Source organism: Salvelinus namaycush, chromosome 39, assembly GCF_016432855.1.
Source record: "Salvelinus namaycush isolate Seneca chromosome 39, SaNama_1.0, whole genome shotgun sequence".
Taxonomy (NCBI): Eukaryota; Metazoa; Chordata; class Actinopteri; order Salmoniformes; family Salmonidae; genus Salvelinus; species Salvelinus namaycush.
Window position 1 is genome coordinate 14,308,010 of NC_052345.1, and position 7,888 is coordinate 14,315,897.

Sequence of the window (7,888 nt, forward strand, 5' to 3'; positions counted from 1 at the left end):
GGCTCAGGTAGTGCAGCTCATCCAGGATGGCACATCAATGTGAGCTGTGGCAAGAAGGTTTGCTGTGTCTGTCAGCGTAGTGTCCAGAGCATGGAGGCGCTACCAGGAGACAGGCCAGTACATCAGGAGACGTGGAGGAGGCCGTAGGAGGGCAACAACCCAGCAGCAGGACCGCTACCTCCGCCTTTGTGCAAGGAGGTGCACTGCCAGAGCCCTGCAAAATGACCTCCAGCAGGCCACAAATGTGTATGTGTCTGCTCAAACGGTCAGAAACAGACTCCATGAGGGTGGTATGAGGGCCCGACGTCCACAGGTGGGGGTTGTGCTTACAGCCCAACACCGTGCAGGACGTTTGGCATTTGCCAGAGAACACCAAGATTGGCAAATTCACCACTGTGCTCTTCACAGATGAAAGCAAGTTCACACTGAGCACATGAGCACATGTGACAGACGTGACAGAGTCTGGAGACGCCGTGGAGAACGTTCTGCTGCCTGCAACATCCTCCAGCATGACCGGTTTGGCGGTGGGTCAGTCATGGTGTGGGGTGGCATTTCTTTGTGGGGCCGCACAGCCCTCCATGTGCTCGCCAGAGGTAGCCTGACTGCCATTAGGTACCGAGATGAGATCCTCAGACCCCTTGTGAGACCATATGCTGACACATGCACATTTGTGGCCTGCTGGAGGTCATTTTGCAGGGCTCTGGCAGTGCACCTCCTTGCACAAAGGCGGAGGTAGCGGTCCTGCTGCTGGGTTGTTGCCCTCCTACGGCCTCCTCCACGTCTCCTGATGTACTGGCTTGTCTCCTGGTAGCGCCTCCATGCTCTGGACACTACGCTGACAGACACAGCAAACCTTTTTGCCACAGCTCGCATTGATGTGCCATCCTGGATGAACTGCACTACCTGAGCCACTTGTGTGGGTTGTAGACTCCGTCTCATGCTACCACTAGAGTGAAAGCACCGCCAGCATTCAAAAGTGACCAAAACATCAGCCAGGAAGCATAGGAACTGAGAAGTGGTCTGTGGTCACCACCTGCAGAACCATTCCTTTATTGGGGGTGTCTTGCTAATTGCCTATAATTTCCACCTTTTGTCTATTCCATTTGCACAACAGCATGTGAAATTTATTGCCATTCAGTGTTGCTTCCTAAGTGGACAGTTTGATTTCACAGAAGTGTGATTGACTTGGAGTTACATTGTGTTGTTTAAGTGTTCCCTTTATTTTTTTGAGCAGTGTATTTGGTAGCATAGCCTGTAAATTGTTGAACTTGGGTCAAATGTTTTGGGTAGCCTTCCACAAGCTTCCCACAATAAGTTGGGTGAATTTTGGCCCATTCCTCCTGACAGAGCTGGTGTAACTGAGTCAGGTTTGTAGGCCTCCTTGCTCGCTCACGCATTTTCAGTTCTGCCCACACATTTTCTATAGGATTGAGGTCAGGGCTTTGTGATGTGGTCACTCTAATACCTTGACTTAGTCCTTAAGCCATTTTGCCACAACTTTGGAAGTATGCTTGCGGTTATTGTCCATTTGGAAGACCCATTTGTGACCAAGCTTTGATATCTTGATGTTGCTTCAATATATCCACATAATTTTCCTCCCTCATGATGCCATCTGTTTTGTGAAGTGCACCAGACCCTCCTGCAGCAAAGCAGCCCCACAACATGATGCTGCCACCCCCGTGCTTCACGGTTGGGATGGTGTTCTTCAGCTTGCAAGCCTCCCCATTTTTCCTCCAAACATAAGGGTGGTCATTATGGCCAAACAGTTCTATTTTTGTTTCATCAGACCAGAGGACATTTCTCGAAAAAGTACGATCTTTGTCCCCATGTGCAGTTGCAAACCGTAGTCTGGCTTTTTTATGGCCGTTTTGGAGCAGTGGCTTCTTCCTTGCTGAGCGGCCTTTCAGGTTATGTCGATATAGGACTCGTTTTACTGTGGATATAGATACTTTTGTACCTGTTTCCTCCAGCATCTTCACAAGGTCCTTTGCTGTTGTTCTGGGATTGATTTGCACTTTTCGCACCAAAGTACGTTCATCTCTAGGAGACAGAACGTGTCTCCTTTCTGAGTGGTATGACGTCTGCGTGGTCCCATAGTGTTTATACTTGCGTACTATTGTTTGTATAGATGAACGTGGTACCTTCAGGCGTTTGGAAAGTGCTCCCAAGGATGAACCAGACTTGTGGTGGTCTACAATTTTTTTTTCTGAGGTCTTGGCTGATTTCTTTTGATTTTCCCATGATGTCAAGCAAAGAGGCACTGAGTTTGAAGGTAGGCCTTGAAATACATCCACAGGTACACCTCCAATTGACTCAAATTATGTCAATTAGCCTATCAGAAACTTCTAAAGCCATGACATTTACTGGAATTTTACAAGCTGTTTAAAGGCACAGTCAATTTAGTGTATGTAAACTTCTGACCCACTGGGATTGTGATAGTGTATTATAAGTGAAATAATCTGTAAACAATTGTTGAAAACAATTACTTGTGTCATGCACATGGTAGGTGACCTAACCGACTTGCCAAAATTCTAGTTTGTTAACAAGAAATTTGTGGAGTGGTAGGAAAAACGAGTTTTAATGACTCCCACCTAAGTGTATGTAAACTTCCGACTTAAGATGCCTACTATTGGAGGTGACGGTATAAAGGGTGTTTTATTTCTTCTAGATTCACACTTCAGCATGGGTACCTCAAGACAGCCAAAGCCTATAGCCTATAGCCTGCAAAATGCAATGTCCTGTAACAGATAAATGGTTTCTGTCAGCACCAAATATAGCCTAAATGCCTGTGTTCATGACCACCTGATCTGGATAGCGATACCTTTTTTACTTTATCCCACATGGCAGTCAAATGAAATACTGAACTACATGGGTATTTATGAAGATGGTAAACATTGATAAATCCCCGAACTGCGGAAAGCTGTCATGCGAAGTTAGCGGCGATATCCTGTAACGTGTTCCACACAGTTTGTGTGACGGGGCGAAAATTCCATTTCAACATGGGTGAAAACTACCAACCGCCCGCTTGCAAACACTGGAAGAACAACTCAACTATAATGTAGTGCAGCTTTTATGATTCTCAGTTTTCATACGCAATGCCATATGATAAACACTGACTGTATTAGCTTGGATAGTTACACTACTGATATTCATTTGAACGTGATGTATTATATAGTAAACCAAGTTGTGAGCTGCCGCAATGTTGTTTTCCAAATGAAGGAGTGGGCCTTTAATTGTCATCACAATTCTGTTCTCTCTACACAGTATGAGCACTCTCGGGGGGGAGAGTGGTGGTGGAGGGGGGGTGCGCCTAAACAAAATGGCGATCTGACGGAATTGACACTTACAACACTTTCCAGCTTCATTGTATGTATGGGACTGACACAGATTCCTAACAGCATATCTATCACACATTTTGATCATTGTAGAGCTCAGAAGTGATATTACATCATAAGGCAGAAGTAGCCTGGGTACCAATCTGTTTGTGCCATCATGTCACTCCTTGGCATGCAAGGAATGGCTTGATGGCACAAACAGATTGGAACCCAGGATAAGGCAGAAGATATTATAGACTGAAGATCTGTCTCTGTGTTTTAGCCAAATCCAGCAGGAGAGACGTCTGACCTGTACCCAGCTGTCTGATCATGCAAACATACATGTCTGTTGATCCTCCGTTCAATTTCAGGACAGAAAATATATCTACTGATCAACAGCTTGTCTGGTTTGTGTTCTCTTGTTCTGCTCATTTGTTTCTAATCAATATTTTTGAAGCAAACAGTAAATCACCAACTTCCTGTAGTTTTATGAGTTACATTGAATGTGCTTCTTTACAGGGCCCAGCATCAGAGACCATACACCGCTGTTTGTCCAAGAACAGGGACCAGTCAACTTCAAGAACACTTCAGGAATGGGAACACTGGCCATGCGGTTCCCTCTTTTATCATCTTTATGTCTCCACATTAAAGCATGAAGTCAGGACTCCCTTATGTTTGACTGTAGGTCTAAGTTGTCTGCTGACAGGATCCACTTCCCCTGGACTCAGCTGTGAGTCCTTTAAGAGTGACTGGTCAATGGTTCATCCTAAAACACAATTCATGGAGGAAGGCATTTCTACTGATCGAAGCCGAGTGCTTTAGATCTTAGAGCTAGACAGACAATTTCTGTATTCCACCATCAGCCAGATATATTCTGGGGGGGGGGGGGGGGGGGTGATTATCAATAAGGTAGCACTTGTGATGCGTGTTATGTCATGTGTGCAGAGACAAGCCAGAGAGATCAGAGTCAGACATTCCCTGTGGCCGGTCTACGGCAGAGGTGAGCTGGCTCATGTCTTACAGTTAAAAAAGTGAATGGATAGTTGTTTGATATCTTTGTGACCTTTAACCTCTGACTACTGTATGTAGTATTTAAGGCTCAAGGACCCACCAGGAAATTACAGCATTAAACGTTCAGATAAATAATGTTTGTTCTTTACATATGAAGACCTGTTTTTGCCTATTCCAGTTGGTTGAAGACCAAGTCATCACATTTGTAAAGAGTGAATTAAAGAAGTTCAAGAAGATTCTGAGTCCAAATCACCCAGAATGCTCTGACAGTCAGGGGAAGGTGGTGGTGTACGGTGAAGATGAGAACCAGAAGAGCAGTGCCAGAGAGGGGGCTCTGAAGATCACACTGCACATCCTGAGGAACATGAACCAGAACGAGCTCGCTGACACACTGGAGAACAGTAAGATCTTTAATGTTCAATTTTAATATGCCCACAAACAGTTGGATTGATGTACAAAAATATGTATTGAACGTACTATGCCTTTATTAGTATGCTTCAAAGTACATTTGTCCTTCTCATTTTCAGATCGTTTAGGTGAGCTTGCGGTGTGTCAACCTAAACTCAAATTCAACTTTAAAAAAAAAAGGACGTTTGAATGTGTGTTTGAAGGAATGGCTACACAAGGAAACCCAACACTTCTCAGATCTACACGGAGCTCTACATTCAGAGGGTGGAAGTGGAGAGGTCAGTAATGAACATGAGGCGAGACAGATTGAGACAGCATCCAGGAGATCAGCAACACAAGAGACACCGTTCAAAATACAACGACATCTTTGAACCCTTACCTGAGCAAGACAAACCAACAGAACTGTCCTGACAAAGGGAGTTGCTGGCATTGGCAGAACAGTCTCTGGCAGAAGTTCATTCTGGACTGGGCTGAAGGAAAAGCCATTCAAGATATCCAGTTGATATTTTCACTTTGAGAGGAATTTGATGAAGGGGGAAAAAAACACAGCTTGCTTGACCTTCTCAAGCACCTTTTTTATGGAAATAAAAGTGACTGCAATCTCAGACTTCAACAAGTACTGTTTGTCTTTGGTGATCTGGATGAGTGTCGACTTCCCCTTGACTTCCAGAACAACGAGACCTGCTCATGGACGTGCTGCTGACAAACCTCATTCAGGGGAATCTGCTTCCCTCTGCTCACATCTGGATCACCTCCCGACCAGCAGCTGCTAGTCGCATCCCTCCAGAGTGTGTTGACCAGGTGACAGAGATGAGGCTTCAATGACCCACAGAAGGAGTACTCCAGGAAGAAAAATCAGTGACAAGAGCCTAGCCAGAAAAACCATTACACACCTGAAGTCTTCAAGAAGCCTCGACATCATGTGCCACATGCCAGTCTTCAGTTGGATTTCAGCTACAGCTCTGGAGGCTGTTGCGTGAAACCGAGTCGAGATGCCAAAGACCCTGACTCAAATGTATTCACACTTCCTGAACTGTAACATATGGCTCAAAAAACAGAAATTTCCAAAGAGACCAGATCATGCTGAGACATATTCACAAATGGAAAAAGACAAAGATGATTTGGAAACTGGCCTTTGAACAACTGGAAAAAGGGCAATCTGATCTCCTATGAAGACGACCTGGAAGAATGTGGCATTGATGTTACAGAAGCGTCAGTGTACTCAGGAGTGTGCACTCAGCTCTTCAGAGAGGCGTTCTCGTTGTCGAATGTCAATCTCATGTTTGAACAGGAAACAAGCAGAAACCTAACATCTGAAGAGACACCTGCAACCATCGTCCACAAGAAAGCAGTGGACAAGGCCTTGCAGTGTAAGAATGGACACCTGGACCTGTTCTTCGCTTCCTCCTTGGCCTCTCACTGGAATCCAACCAGACTATCTTACGGTCCCTACTAACAAAGATTAGAAGCAGGTCACAGAACAATGAGGAAACAGTCAAGTACATCAAGGAGAAGCATCAATCTGTTCCACTGTCTGAATGACCACTAAGGAAGTACTGCAAATCAGAAGGTCTTTTGAGGCTGTTGCCTATGATCAAAGCCTCCAGAACAGCTCTGTGAGTACCTGGTGTTTTTAAAATCTCTCCATTAGATATGATACTATAAGGACATTTCCAATAAAAACAAAAAGGTACACTTTTATTGCATGGAGAGTGTCCCACCTCACCTTCCAATGCATTAAAAACCTACTAGGAAATATTTTTGTTGATCATGTACATAATTCCTCTTCAGACTGAAACCTCACGGAATGATGCTGTGAGACGCTGGCCTCAGCTCAAACCTGAGAGAGCTGGATCTGAGTGACAATGACTTGCAGAATTCAGGAGTGAAGTTGCTCTCTGCTGGACTGGAGAGTCCAAACTGCAAATTGGAGACACTCCAGGTTAGTAAATTCAGTTTGACGTTATTAAAATTACTAAAGTGAACTAACTCACATTTGAAGCATCAAATGGTTTGTTACTATCTTTTCACTCAACGTGGATCGAGACGGACCTCCTTGAATAGGAGAAGGAGACAGTGTGGACCATGATGCAGAACACTGGATAAAATCTGGCTTAAGAAAATGTTGATTTCTCTCTTGAAAGCTGCACACACACGATTCAGTGAGAATAAATGTTTTTGTTGGATAGAAATAAGATTAAATAGTAATTAAAAATTCTAATAAATCGTGTCCTTTGGTCTCTCCATTAGATGCCTGTGAGCGATCGGCTGTATCCTGATCAGCAGGGCTGTTGGCAGGTGCTGTGTAAAGAGGGTCTGAACAGGCGCAGTTATTGAGAGGAAATACAGAGACAAATCGGCAGGAGTGGAGAGGTTGGGGACTGTTGGCTGGGACGTAATGACAAGTCCTGGAGTTTGCGATGCTTTGAAAAGTTACATCGCCTTCCATAATGCTAGGAGTATTGCTTTCCCTGCTACCGCGTCTTATTTGAACAGAGTAGGAGTGTATCTGGAACTGGCTGGCACTCCGTCCTTCTACAGTGTCTCCTCTGGTACACTGACCCATCTGCGTACATTTTACTCCACATTTTCTGACCCTCTTTACCCAGGGTTTAGGGTTTGGAATGACAGTGTGCTTGCGTCAGGTAGAGCAGCCTCCAATTTGAAACTCAGGCCAGAATTCCATCATTGCAGGTAGTTGATTTTTGCATTGCGGTTTTAGAAGCAGAATCGATACAGAAATCAGTAGTCCCGTACTACCTGGTTTTAGCTGAAGCTCTGGTAGGATGTTATTTGACAGTTACCATCTTTTATATATTTATCTTGATAATTCCTTTGGTCGTCATTGCAGTCTCACACAGATTTTAATCTGTAACACACAAATTCAGTGACCTTAACAAATTAAATAGCATTCCTTTTTCTGCTCTGCTTCACCTACAGCAAATAAAATATTTGGTTTTGTTCAATTTAGGAGTTAAGAGTCCTGAGTGAGACAATTTTAATAATGTTTCTCTGGAATACAATTCTAAAATGTGCCCAGACCACAGCCTTAAACGACACCTGTAATTTAAGAAATCATTTAGGGTACATGTTGTAGGCTAATGGAGTATTATAAAATAACATGCTATAGCCAGGTCTGCTGAACTTGTTGCATG